Source organism: Ambystoma mexicanum, chromosome 3q (assembly GCF_040938575.1).
Source record: "Ambystoma mexicanum isolate Mex_15411 chromosome 3q, UKY_AmexF1_1, whole genome shotgun sequence".
In the NCBI taxonomy this organism is placed as follows: domain Eukaryota; kingdom Metazoa; phylum Chordata; class Amphibia; order Caudata; family Ambystomatidae; genus Ambystoma; species Ambystoma mexicanum.
The window spans coordinates 1037072146-1037087144 of NC_090926.1; the positions used below are offsets into that span (position 1 = coordinate 1037072146).

General features: G+C 48.0%; 1 protein-coding gene across 3 annotated transcripts in view; it reads right to left on the reverse strand.

Annotated features, from left to right (window-relative positions):
- C1QTNF1 (C1q and TNF related 1) overlaps positions 1-14999 on the reverse strand; it is a 229881-nt gene that overhangs the window by 214395 nt on the left and 487 nt on the right. For 2 of the 3 annotated variants that reach the window (XM_069655217.1, XM_069655219.1), the window contains exon 2: positions 12878-14684. The exons of the other annotated variant lie outside the window; for it this stretch is intronic. The gene's annotated coding sequence lies outside the window, so the exon portion shown is untranslated. The remainder of the gene's footprint in view (positions 1-12877; positions 14685-14999) is intronic. 3 annotated transcript variants of the gene reach the window in all.

Here is a 14999-nt window from a genome sequence, read left to right on the forward strand (position 1 = left end):
TCTTTTGCTATCCCTTTCTGCTTCTTGGTATATTGGTATGTGTCTCTTTAATCTATTTGGTCCCCTCCACGTCCCACCAGCTAGCCTGACCCTTTCCCTACCTTTGGGAAATGTTGTTGCGATCTCCGATCTGTCCTGGGAGTGGACCGGTGCTTCTGCAATGGTTCATCATTCGCCATCCTGCATTTGGCTGCTCTGCAGCTGTAGGCCCTCTCTCGCGTCCTAGGCTGCGTGCCTTCTGCTTGCTCTGGATTTGTCTGTCTGGATTTTGCTTTCCCCATCACTGGACAGGTTCCTGCACCACAGAGCCACTGGAGACACTCTTCACTCACTGTCAGCGTCTCCTCCTCTTCTCGTCACCTCGGGGTCTCGCGCCACGGAACCGGCCTGTGGTTCTTCGCTCCTCCAGGCCTGGCTTGACAAAGTACACATTACTTCCTTTCTTTTTAATCATTGGGCTGCCTCTAATAATTTGTACTGCGCGTGTTGGACCCGCGGGGGTGGAGGGGTTTGCCTCCTTGTCTAATCTTTTTTGTCTCAGTGATTGTATGCACTCCATCTAGGTAAGCCTCACTCGTCCTCGTCCCAGTATGGTCTGCAAGAATGAAGTCCTCTACTCTACAGTGATACATAGATGGGTGGATGATCACAGAGGACTCAATGGGATGAGAGCAAGAAGGGGACAGAAATGGAGTGGGTGGGTGGGTGTCCCGGGTGGGTGTCTCGGAGGATAGATCATCAGCAACGTGCTCGCCTTGGAAACAAGACAATACGAAGCAACACTGGTTCAATCCCCGGATCCGTGCTTAGAAACCGCTGGGTATTAAGCGCGTTATAAATACGAAACTAAGTCATATTCCTGTAACAGTACCTCGATGCCCCCGGGCTGAGTGAGCACTTTGAACAAAGAAAAATGCAAAATGCAAATACTGCGTTCTTCCAAGGCTATCGTCACTGGTCCCATGGAGGGCTGCCCTCCCCATGAGATCCACCCGCAGAGTACCAACGCCTGGGGGACTATCGGGTAGCGGCCTCACCTCCCTCACTTCATGGGAAGGGACTCCCCCCATGGGAGCAGTAACAATACTCTGGGTTTTCATCACTGTAAACCTGTGCGCTTGGGTTCTAATCCCAGAAAGATAACTCGGAACAGTGAATATATCTGCTGCAGAAACTGCGCATGGTACAGGTCACATTGTCAAAACATGCATCAATACAACTGTCCACTGGATTAATATACCAATTGTGGGGATCTCTCTGTGTATTTAAATGTCCCATGTTCCAACCAAAAGAGGATATATTGCTGGACTAACACAACTATATCATCAGTGCTCTGTATCTGAAGCGCTGGTTCAGGTAGCAGTAAGACAGCTGTGTGGGTTACTCTTCCTGATGGAGAGAGCTGTGTGTACCCTACTAGTCACAGGATGGCAATCTCAGCTTCCATCCTTCCAGAATGGCTCCACCGAGTTAGGAAATCCGAACACCACGTTAAACCACTTTGAGATAAACGAATGTGTTTTGCGCTGTTCATAAATGTACATTATTCATCCATCATTTTGTGATATGCGATAGATACAGGGGTGAACTGGGAACAGAAGAGGCCCTGGAAATAACTTTCAAAGTGGCCCACATTACACATTTTCAGCCAGCTCAACCCTTTTCCTATGAGAAAATGTGAAAACAATCTATGTTACCACACAAAAGGGGCCCAGAATGCAGAGGCCTATCGGGAAATCTCTAAAGTTTCCGATGGGCCAGTCCATCTCTGATCAGATACAAATCTTAATTTCTTTTGAGTTTGATGCAGAGGAGCATGAATTGTGAGGACACGCATTAAATCTATTGAGGAGGAAGAACCTGATGACAGCTGCGTGTGTTAAGAGTGCCCGGGGCTACGTGGGAAAGGGCTGTATGGAGTGGAGTACCCTGACGTAAGTGGTTTGAGATGGCTTGCTGTTCAGGAGAAGTGGTCCACTCACCTCTTATCCTTGTCTGATACCTGTTTCGAGATGTGATAGAGCATTCTCTGTTGGTGTTTGGTGCCCTGAGCCCCCAAGAGCTTGCCTGTGTCTCCAGTGTTGTTTCTGTCTTGTCGATATGTTTGTTGGCCGCTGCCATTTGTAGATGCATGGAGGCAGAGCACAGTGTGTGCGAGTGTTTTGTTGCTAGGACCTGTGACGAATCAGAAAACTTTGTCACTGATTCCCTGGAAGGAAGTCTCTCTTACGTGGCCATGGAAAGTCAGAAAACACCTGACTCTGACCCTGGGGGTGGCTATCTGCGGGAGGACCACGTGGGAGAGGACAAGCTCCAGGGAGACAGAAAGAGACTAATTCAAGATAACCCTTCGGTTACACCTTTCTGTGACAATCATGTACCTTTACAACATTCATACATGGCCTATTGTAATATTGATACTGATTTCCCAGGTTTTTCTAGCCCGTAACCTCATTCCTCCTCCCCTTTTTGGGTAATGAGATGAGGAGGAGAGATGGAGTAATGAGGATTACTGGACACACGCCGTTTTCTAGTCATTGGAGACTGCAGAGAAAGATCAGGACATTTAAAAGCAAGGCAGGTGAATTGAATTCAGGAGAACGAGAGAGGAAGAAACTGGAGAGGCACCTGACTTGTGCTGGAGGACACTGAAGGCAAGCAGGCTGCAGAATGCAGTGCAGAGGCCAACAGGCAAGGTGTGCAGACGAGTCAGACTGGAAGCATTCTGCCACTTTTCCACAACTGGTAGCCGGAGCTGCCAAAGTAAGAGGAAGGTGAAGCGGGAAGCGAACAACTTGACAGACGCAAGACCAGTCAATGAAAGGGGAGTGCAGATGCTGGGGAAACACGAGGAACTCTGAAGATGCCATCTCCAACCTGTAAACCCTGACAGAGTGAGTGGGTTACCGGGCAGAGTCTAAGTGAATGCCATGTATTGCGTACTGCGCTAGAGAGCCAGAGAATTCATATTACTGATACAAACTTTGTTGAAGGAACGAGACTAAGTAAAGGTAGAATTAATATTACGAGTATGAAAATTATTGAATGAACAAGCCTAAGTAAAGGCAGACTGAATATTAACAATAAAAACATTGTTAATATGAAGGAACGAGCCTCAGTAAAGACAAAGTGGATATTACTGATACGAACATTGTTAAAGGAACAAGTGAAGGCAGTGCAAATATTACCAATAAGAACATTGTTGAGAGAAAGAGCCTAAGTAAAGGCAGTGCAAGTATTACCAATACAAACATTGTTGAGAGAAAGAGCCTGAGCGTAGACAGTGAAATCATTGCAAGTACGAACGGTTTTAATGGCAAAGCCTAGACAAAGGCGATGGAAGGAACAAGGGTCGGTGGAACATTGGTGTAAATTAGATAAAATAGAAAGTGAAGCAAAGAGCGGAGAAGCCCTGGCAGGTTAGTGAACCAGGCAAGTAGTGAGTCTGGTATTCACACCCAACAAGAAAGTGACAACACCCTAGAAGGCGAGTAAACCAGGGGTAACAAGGATAAAGGATAAAAAGGGAAGGTTCAATCCCCTTTTTTTCAGGAACAAGGAACAATACCTTGGCAGGAGAGTATACCAGGGAAAGAAAGAATGATTGAAAGAGCCCAAGGGGTCAACACCCCTATATGTGAAAAAGTGTAATAGACACGGGAAGATTCATGCCCCTTTAAAGAATTCCAGAGATAACACCAAAGAAACTAAGAACAAAGGGAAGAGCATTATCCCTTTAAGGAACAAAAGTCTCAAGAGAAGAAACAAAACAGTGGAGCCCTGGCAGGGAAGTAAACCAGGCATAGAAAGATAAGTAAAGAAAGATAAAGTTTTGGAATATCAACACAGGAGGGAAGCAATACCCCTTGAAAGAGGAACAAGAACAAAAGAGAAAGAAAAAATTAACAGTTTAAAAAACTGTGAAGACTTTCGATCTGTGAGGATTAAAGGGGTTCAAAGGTGGAGTTGTCACCCCAACCCCTCATTAAAGCTGTGAAATAACAATGTGAATGAGGATTATTAAAGGAGAGAGTCATCTCCTTGGAAAACATTGGAACATTGTTGGCTGCCCCAGAAGTTCCGGAATGATTGAAGGAAACCAGAAGAAACATAGGGGAAGGGAGAACCCTTTTTTCCTGGTGGAACAGAATTTCCTTTTTCCTTTTGTGCACCTTAAAACTTTATGTTGGGTCTTTAACAACAAGCTATACGTTCATAGCTCAAAGAAAACTCCATTTGCACCTTGTACTCAGTTTAGCATGTAAAAGTTTGTTAAGAGTTTTTGGCACAGGATGGAGGACGCTTTATTTGTTAAACATCCTGACACCGACATTCATTCGTTTTGTTGAGGCAGGGAAACCCCCCATAGACATAGGAATGGGTAGGGTGTCCCCTACCCTCTTATTATTTTGACAATAAAAGTGTTATTTCAAACATAAAAGTTAATATTGTGTCCGACTCTTACTACTGACTCCTTACAGACCCCACATGGTGTTTGAGGCACACTGGATTTTAGGGTTGCTGTGGCAATCTTGTCTGGGGTGCATGGTATTTCCTGCGGCATGGGGTGACATTTTTTTTAAACCCTTGTGTCAATATGCCTAGGGTTTTGTGGGTTTTACTCTGTTCCAGGAGCATTTTGTTGGACCATTTACCCCCTGCAACTACTGTTGTCAACTCTGCGGCTGCTTTTTGTCGTCAGCTGCGTTCCACCCCTTTCATTTGGGAGGCTGCGCTCTCTTCCTCCCTGGCATGACCTTTTGTGTTTTCCGCTGTCTTTAGGTTTAATTCACAGAGATTTTCCCCTTCTCACATCTGTGTGGACGGCGGGGAGGCTTGTTTCTCTTGCAATATTTGTACACTTTTGTGTGACTCTCATTTTGGACAGTTTTATTGGACCATCATATCCTTTCATTTCTATTTTGGTATTCTCTGCATTGTAGTACTCTTGTTCCGCTCGGGGCTTATTGCCATTAGGCTGCATGCTATGCTACCCTGGCAATCTCTAAAGGGATAGTTCACTCTAAAATATTATTGGCTAAAAAGATGGCCCATAATCAAAAATATATATAAATATGTTTAAACAAAGTCCATATGTAAAGTTTTGAGCAAATGAGGCTCAAACTCAAAAATTTCAAGCACAAGGAGGCATCCATGTTGTGAAATGATTGAGCCTCCTGTGCTTCTGTTAAGTTCTGCTGTTGCGGCACTAATGAAGCAAAAGCCAGCCAGCTGTAATAAACAGAAGCTACCACTGGGTGGCTTTTTTGCTTCATTATTGCCGGAGAGCAGAGAATCCAGGCAGGAAGGCTGCTTGCAGGTAAGTGTGTATTTCTTTTTTCTTAACAAAGCACTGCAAATATAAATACAACCTTGTTGTATTTATAAATGCTGCGGTTTCCTTTCTAAGTTTCCCGGGCTCCCCCGGGCTGGAGGAGCCCGGGAAACTTAGAGAAAGAAAATCGCAGCATTTATAAGATTGTATTTACGTTTGCGGTGGCTTCAGCTTTGAGTCTCCTGGGCTCCCCATAGTCATGGGGAGCCCAGGAGATTCAAAGCTGAAGCCACCGCAAACGTAAATACAACAGTGTTGTATTTAAAAATGCTGCGGTTTTCTTTCTAAGTTTCCCGGGCTCCTCTGAGCAGGAGGATCCTGTGAAACTTAGAAAAGAAAACCGCTGCATTTATAAATACAACCGTGTTGTATTTATGTCTGCAGTTGCTTTCACTTTGAGTCTCCTGGGCTCCCCCAACTGGGAAAGCCCAGGAGACTCAAAGCTGAAGCCACTTCCATCATAAATACAACAACGTTGTATTTGTATTTGCTGTGCATTTGCTTGTAGGCAAATCGAGGCAATTATGAATACTTCGCCGGCGTCCGGCAGAGTTTTCATAATGTCTGCAAATTTCTTTTCTAGTTTCCCACACGGGAAACTAGAAAAGAAATTGGCAGCAATTATGAAAACTCAACCGGCAGCCGGCGAAGTATTCATAATTGCTCTGCCTTTCATTTTACGTTTTCTGTGCTTTCCTGGGATTGGGGAGCACTGAAAACATAAAATGAAAGTGAAGGCAGCCACCTCCATGTTCAGCACTGCTCTGGCTGCAGTAAGCAAAAGCTCCAAGTAGGGGGCTTTTGCTGCCTGATTAGTGCCGCCAGGGCAAAGCCTAACATGAACAGAGAAGACTGCTTGAAATGACAAAATGGATGCTCCCATGTAAACACTTTTCTGCCTCGTTTGCTCAAAGGTTTGCATAGGAACTTTCTTTAAAAAGATGTTTTATATATGTTTTTCATTATTGCCAATCTTTTGGGACAATAACATTTTAGAGTGACCTATTCCTTTAAAGGAAAAAAGTATTTGGAAGTATTCTGAATGCATGAACTAAAATACACTTCTCCTTGACGCCATCATTTTTCTTTCTTCTGGCGGTCATTAAGTTTTGCCACAAATTATTGTACGTTTCCACAGTTTTAATGTAATACCAACCTTGTTTTTTAAAGGGTTTTGAAAGATGTCCCAGCTTATCTACTGCCTAAATCCCTACTTATCCTGCTGCTGGCAAAGGACGTGGGCCTGGGAGTCAGTTTTACAGTGAATTCATGTGTGTTGTGACAGCTTTTAATACAAATCCACATGTTCCTTTCAAAGGGTTCCCAAGTATATGTGCTCCCTGATTACCATTTCCCTAATTCATGTGTGTTTCAGGCCCATTCTCTCCATTCTTGGCCTGGACAACTAGAGCTCATGGAAGTGGTTGGAAAGCAGTAGTGTATATGCCGATCATTCCCAGAGGAGCCCAGCCACCGCCTAAGAGGGGCCCAGTCTCCATAACAACCCAGAAACCCTCAAAGGTATGCTGGCATGGCACAATGATTGCTCGTACAGCAACTTTGGTGCAGTATTCTCAGCATGGAACCTGCATACTGAAAGCCACCCTAAGCTAAAAGTATATTTGGGGTCACCCTCTTATCCCTATTATAGAACATGCAGACATCAGCAGCGATCAGAGTCTCGGGAGAGTAGGGGTGCACACGTCCCATCAACAAAGCTGAGCTGAGCCGCCAGGTAATACCTCTCCAGATCTGGGAGTTGGACCGCACCCGCTTTATATGGTAGCGTTAGCGTGCTCAGAACTAGTCTGTGTCTGGCAGAGCCCCACAGCAGCTCCCTCAGTAATTTCTCCAGGAGTCAAAAAAAGGAGGCTCGTATATAGTAGTGAACGTTGTGGTAAAAGTATAGGAACCTCTGCAGGACTATCATTTTAATGACTGCGACCCTACCCATCACTGATAGTGGCAGTTTGGACCAGAACTTTGAGGACTTCCTGAGCCCCTGCACCGCCAATAGAGTGTTGCCCCCGTGCATCTGTTCAGGTGTGTGCCAGATATTAACCCCTACGTATCTAAACGAGTGTGGCTTCCACCGGACCCCTACATTCAGGAGGTCTACTTCCTTGGTCTTTGCTAGCCCTGCCAGTGGGAATATGCATGATTTCTCTGCGTTGAAGGAGATCCCAGATGCTCGTGCAAAATTCCCTAACCTCTAAGATTACTGGCACGGTGAGGTGTGGGTCTCTTAAGTATAGCAGCACATTGTCTATAAGGAGACAACATGGTAGTCACCGCCTACCCTGATGCCAGCATCGAAGAATTGTTTCCTGATGTATATGGTTATCGGCTCTAACCCCAAGACATAGAGCATTGGTGACAGCGGGCAACCTTGTCTGATGCCCCTTTGAATGTCCCACTGTGCTGACACTGTTCTCCCAGTTTTTACCCTGGCCACCGGTGTCTCATACAGGATTCTGATCCACCGGATGAAGTAGTTGCCCAGCCCAAATTGTCTCAGGACAGCAAGGAGCCATTCCCAGTATATAGAATATAACGCCTTTATGGTGTCCAGGGAGACCACTGCATATGGCTCTTGCAAGTCCGTTGTTTGCGCGATATGTTGCAGTCTGCGCAGGTTTTGCCGCTGTGTTTCGACCTGGTATAAACCCGTTCTGGTCTCCATGTAATATGGTCCCTATAGCTTTTGACAGTCTGTTGGCCAGTATGGTCGTCAAGATTTTTATGTCGTAGTTGAGCATGGCTAGTGGCCTGTACGAACTGCACTCAGCTACCGGTTTCCCGGGCTTCCGTATCAGGAACACCAATGTCTCCCTCATGCTTCTCGTCAGGGCCCCCGTTTCGTACGACTCCTTGAATACCTCCTGAAGGACCAGAGCTAGTTCCGTGTCGTATGTCTTGTAAAACTCGGGAGGCAACCCATCACTCCCGGGGGTCTTGCAAGTGGTTAGCGATTTAATGGCCTCACTTATGCCCTCAACTGTCAGTTCCCCATTTAACATATCCCGCTGGGCATCATTCAATGCAGGAAGTCCTATCTCCTCTAGTGTGTCCAGTATGTCACCTTCTGGTACCATTGTCTCGTGGTGGTACAGTTGAGAGTAAAAGCATTTAAATGCATCATTAATTGCTGATTGTGACGTATGCACCGGTCCTGTTGGGTCTTTAATTTCTGTAATCAGATGTTTCGGGTTTTCCCTCTTGCACAGCCACGACAATAGTCTACCAGGTTTGTCACCCTTCATGTGTTCCCTAGTGGTTTTTGCGATATAATCAAACTCAGCTAATCTAGCCCAGGCATTTTGGCATTTGTCCCTGACAGCCGATAATTCTTTTCCTTCTTCCCTTGTTCTCTGAGCCCTGGCTTCTGTCTGTCTGATCTTCCCCTCACCTACCTCTAGTTCTTTCCTCAGCGTCTTCCTGATGCCCCCAGCACTAGCAATTACTTCCCCCCTAACCACAACCTTCAGTGCCTCCCAGACTGTGTCCCAGCTTCCCACGTTCCCCACATTATTATCCATATACTCTGTTAATTTATTCTGGAGACCCTCTCTGAAGACGCAGACTGTCAGGGCTTCCGCTGGCATTCGTCACAATGGTATGGGCGGTCTGGGGCCTCACACCTTCCATTCCATGAGAAGCAGTGAGTGGTCAGATATTGTCTTACCCAGGTAAGACGCAGACTCTACTTGGGGCAAGTGCATCCTGTCTATTAGTAAGTAGTCTATTCTGGTATAGAGCTTGTGAGGGGATGAGAAGTAGGAGAATTCCCTTCCCTCTGGGTGCAGCTCTCTCCACACCTCTGCTAGGTCTAGATCCTCTATCACCTTATTTAATGGCGAGTGGGTCCATTTGGACATCTGTGTTGGGGGGGTTAGACCTGTCCAGGATATGGTCTCGTACACAGTTAAAGTCTCCCTCCCATATGCTAATGACTAAAATTGAATGCAGGGAAACTGTTTGCATGTAAGGGCAAACATAACGGCCCCTTTCATGCAATTTACATTCATAAGTAAAAGTGCCTCTGTATTTCTTAAAATGCTCAAAGCACAGTGCTGTAAAATAGGGGATTTTTCGGGTTGTCTTTATTTTGCATTCTAGACTTGTAGTGTTCCATTCAAGATGTGGAAAATGAAGGAACGGTGATATTCTGTTGGATTAATATGTTCTATAACAGAGGTCTGCAACATTTAGCTTTCTAAATGTTTTGGACTACAACTTCCACCAGCTCTACCAGCATAGTTAATGGTGAGGGCTCCTGGTAGTCGTCGTACAAAACATATGGAGAGCCGGAGGTTGCAGACGCATGTTCTATACGTATCTACATTTTGTCAGGTTGTTTTACTGTGGTATTTGTGTCTTTTTCAAGTACACACTATAAGACCCTACTACTTTAGCCCTTGAAAGTCAAAATTTGAATATGTGTACAAAGTGGAGCTCAGAAGATATTTGGTGCAGTGTCTAATTTGCAGGGTGTGGGGTTAAACCCCTGGTTCACTGCTTATTTATTTTTTATTTTATTTCTTTATTTATATGCTATATTATTGATCACAAAATAACGCATAATAGATAAGAAATCAGATTGGACATAAAGCAGTGGGCTTCTTACAATGGTGTGAGTTTGAGGGACATTCTGACCAGGTTGTGCAGGGGAGTAAATGGAACAGTCACCAGGGGCAATACATAAGTAGACATACATACACAGTGTGTCATTTCACTGTGACTTAACTGCAGAGTGAAGTCCACACTATTACAGAAGACTGCCTAACAGTGGGGCAGATGTCATAATTGTAGGGACAAATGGTGTCTCCTTGTTTGTCTCCATTAGTTACCCTGAGGCTCCCACCTAGAATTGCATTATTGTTGCAGTGACCATCCTTGAGTGCCCATATCAATTAAATTTGAGAGGCAGAAATATAGCCTCACCAGCTATACATCACGTCAAGGATTGTAGCATAGCAGACCAACATTAATTTCCGGCCCTGTTGCTGCAAGCCATCAAAGTGGCCTGGGCCAGTCAGAGTAATACCCCAAATGAGAATGACTGAACCTCTTTGCTATGCTTGGTTATTCTATTATGTTATTGAGTCTTGCATAACACACCTCCTTTTTGGAGATTAAGGATCAGGCTGTCTGTAGTGTGTACGTGTTAGCTAGTTCTGACTTGTCCAGGGCAGTGGGTGGTGAACGTGTGCTCCAGGTTGGTAGCGTAGTTGGCTGTGGTATCTGTCAGACTCAGACTGGTGTGAGTGTGGAGAGTTGCATTGGGTAATCTGTAGTGGGTTTGTGGGGTGTTTGGGGACATTTAGGGTGGACATTTAAGTTTGGTTGAGGTACTTTCCATTTTGTAACTTATGTTGTTTTTCTGCTGTAGTTTTCTGTCCAGATGTGGTGTTAGGGTAGTAGTTATGGCAGGAAATAAAGGATAGGCATGTCTTTACTTTTCAGGGAAACCCGCTATTGTTCCCCTACTTTACATATAGCTGTGCCGGTAAAACCGGCACGCCTGCCGCTGGTATTATTTTTTTTCCGGAATGGCCAATTACAGGGTCATTGCGGCCTTGCCAGACCCGGTAATTGCCCATTTGCGGGAGCCGGAAAATATTCTTCCCCATTCGAGCACCAGAGGGCTCAGGCATCCGACATGCTCTGCTTGCAGGTACGTCAAGGCACCCATGAGCAGAAGTCATAGTTTGCCGGTCGGGTAGTAACAGTGCCGGTAATTTACTACCGGACCGGCAGACTTATGAGGCCCGCTGTTACCAGATGGGACCGGTGTTTAAGAAATGTTTTTACATCTCCGCTACTGATTCGAACACGGGAATTGTCGGTAGCAATGCAGCGTCACTGTCACTGCGCTATCTCGCAGGGGCTGGATTTAGTTGGTTTGTGTGAATAGACTGCTTGGGGCATATTGCCCTTTGCCAGTAGACACGCGCTCCTCCGAAGTGATCTTCCTTCGTCTTCTGTGATTACCCATGAATTGCTGCAGCCACAGGGGCCTGTGCAGTTAATGGGAGGGTGTGTGTGGTATAATCCTAGGCATGTCCATTAATAGGTGCGAACGATGGGCGATTGAAAGGGGAGGGTGCAAACATGCCTGCTGTGGGGACAATAACTTGCACTAATGGTCATTTAAATGAATTTAATGTCACTGTTTTCTCTTTCGTCTTGATAGAACCATTATAAACACTGCTTTGTGGGGTGCAGGAGATTAAAGGCAAGACCCAGGTATGGGGTTTGAGTTGGGGGTGTGCGACTGAGTATGGGGCCGTCTGCGTGGAGCACGGCGGGCGAGACGGCGAAGTAGGCGAGGAGGATGGGAACATAAGTTCCACTGCTTTCTTATTTACACTTTGACCACTAGGGAGCGCTATGCCATGACAAACATGCAGGGAGAACAGTATCGAGTTAGTTTCCCGGGCCATCTCGTCTGACACCTGTAGCGCCGCTCAGCCGTGCACGGGATGATGGTGTAATGCGGCATGAACTACCATCTGACACATGCAGACATGCACCACAACCACAGCCATGCCATGCCGCCAGCAACCCTCACCATGTTCATTTTGTATCTAAAAGATATCATGTATTTGGGAAAAAGCCACTGACCCAACGGGCATTCTATTGCACCAATTACTAATTTGACACTAGTTCCGAAAATTATTTCTTTTGGGCAACGGGAAGGGGGCGCCACATAAGTATATCCAGGGAAAATGTGCTTCTCTGAAGGTGGCCCACGCCCTACCATTTGACGCGTTCGCCCACTCCCCTGAAGTTACAATCTAGTATTCTAGTTGCACCCCTACCCCATATTAGCCACCGACTCATCGTACAGCGAAATAAATGCACCTGTGACCTTGCAGAATGAGCACACACGCACACGCCTGCAGGGGGCATTGACCCACCATCTCAGTTAGATTTGTATCTGTGATCTGCGAGTTGCACACTCCTTGGACAGCAGATTCATTAACCCACTGAGCTACCTAGCTGGAATTCAAACCCATGACCTGTAAATCGAGCAAAGATCCCTGCCAAAGGCGTATTTAAGTCCCCTGGGTGAATCGGGATCTCACTCGCGACGGATGGATATCCCCATGCCCTGCCACCAAAAGACGCACCACATACAAACACCAGGGCCCATACCCACGCCACCGGCTTTAGACTGCAGCGTTAGCGCCGTCAGACCTACCCAGGTGCATGTGTTTGCTTTTGTAATAGCCCACTCACTTGCCGGAATAGTCCAATGTGGAATTCATGGAAGGTCCTTGCTATGGTCAGTTCCGTTAGTGTTGGCCCTTGCCGGCTTCCGGCAGTTCTGGTTTATCCGGGAGATGTGCTTTTGTAGGCGCGGAGCATATGCATAGTCAACAGAGTGGGAAGTGAGTCTCCTATAACGCTATCCCCTCTACACCCACACCGTTACAGACACACCATCCCAGCTCCCTGGTGTTTACTTCACATGGACTGGAGAAGGTCGCACTACACACAACACAGGAGCTAGTGGGGGTCCCCCTCATTGCTTACCTCAACTGTGCTGCTGATGGCTCTCCTCACTGCTCACCTCAACGCTGCTGGCGAAAGTCGGGTCCCTCACTGCTCACCTCCCAGGTGCTGGTGAAGGTCGGGTCCTCACTGCTCACCTCCCGGGTACTGATGAAGGTCAGGTCCTCACTGCTGGTGAAGGGCGAGTCCTCACTGCTCACCTCACCTGTGTTGGTGCGGATCGGCCCTAACCGCTGACCCCCCTGGTGTTGGTGAAGGTCGGGTCCTCGCTGCTCACCTCCCAGGTGCTGGTGAAGGTCGAATCCTCACTGCTCACCTACTAGGCGATAGTGAAGTTTGGGTCCCTCACTGCTCACCTCCCAGGTGTTCGTGAAGGTCGGGTCCACACTGCTCGCCTCCCAGGTGCTGGTGAAGGTCGGGTACTCACTGCTCACCTCCCAGGTGCTGGTGAAGGTCGGATCCTCACTGCTCACCTCCCAGGTGCTGGTGAAGTTCGGGTCCCTCACTGCTCACCTCCCAGGTGCTGGTGAAGTTCGGGTCCTCGCTGCTCACCTCCTGGGTGCTGGCGAAAGTCGGGTCCTCACTGCTCACCTCCCAGGTGCTGGTGAAGGTCGGGTCCTCACTGCTCACCTCCCTGGTGGTGGTGAAAGTCAGGTCCTCACTGCTCACCTCCCAGGTGCTGGTGAAGGTCGGATCCTCACTGCTCACCTCACCTGTGTTGGTGAAGGTCGGGTCCTCACTGCTCACCTCCCAGGTGCTGGTGAAGGTCGGGTCCTCACTGCTCACCTCCCTGGTGGTGGTGAAAGTCAGGTCCTCACTGCTCACCTCCCAGGTGCTGGAGAAGGTCGGGTCCTCACTGCTCACCTCACCTGTGTTGGTGAAGGTCGGGTCCTCACTGCTCACCTCCCAGGTGCTGGTGAAGGTCGGGTCCTCACTGTTCACCTCACCTGTGTTGGTGAAGGTCGGGTCCTCACTGCTCACCTCCCAGGTGCTGGTGAAGGTCGGGTCCTCACTGCTCACCTCCCTGGTGGTGGTGAAAGTCAGGTCCTCACTGCTCACCTCCCAGGTGCTGGTGAAGGTCGGGTCCTCACTGCTCACCTCACCTGTGTTGGTGAAGGTCGGGTCCTCACTGCTCACCTCCCAGGTGCTGGTGAAGGTCGGGTCCTCACTGCTCACCTCACCTGTGTTGGTGCGGGTCGGCCCTAACCGCTGACCCCCTGGTGTTGGTGAGGGTAAGGTCCTCGCTGCTCACCTCACTGGTATTGATGAAGGGAGTGTCCTCACATGTGCTGGTGGGTCACTGGCACAGGCCAAGGCACTCCCCTGTCTGACGCCTGCCAGCAGAGGGTTTGTCCGGTCCCTTCTGGGCTTCTGGCGGTAGGAGGGCTGGGGCTGCCCCCTCTGGCTCCTTATGCTGGGGCGGGCTGCTCCTTTCGGGACTGCTGGCTGCAGGGGTGAACTGGATGTCTGTGGGCTTGCGGTGGTAGCGGGCAGGGCCGGTGCCAGCTGGCTCCAGGTGGCGCGTTGACTTGCTGTACTTAGCTGGATGTGGCCCCTGCTTCTAGGCTGGAATAGTTCCTCGCGGGCTCCTGCGGCGCGGGGGCAATTTGGGATTAGGGAGATGGGGAGCAGTGATGCCTCCGGGCTACTGAAGGGGAAAAACTGAAATAGCCCCCCCCCCGGGTTCTGGTGGTGGGTGGGGACAGCCCCCTGTAATTCCTGATCCCCCCCTGGTCACTGGTGCTGGGAACCACTGGTCCCTTCGGCATCCGGGGGGTGGGAAGCACAATCCAACGCTGATCTGCGGCTCCTCTCCGGGTCCGGGTCCCTGTGCAGAACAAGAGAAAATAACATGATGGGATGGGATGTGCTGCACCAGGCGGAAGGGAAATGGGCGGGGGGAGTGGGGGCGGCTAGTTAAAATAATAGAGTGGAAACGTGGGAGGGTCTGAGCGCATGAAGGGAGGGAGTGCGTGTGTGTGGATGGATATATATATATATAGATATATATATATATATCCATCCACACACACATACACATATGTGTGTGTGTATTTTATCGAGAGACAGTGAGAGAGGAGAATGAGAGGTAGAGTGAGGGAGCAATATATTGAAGGTAGAAAGTGGGTGAGGGATAAAGAGG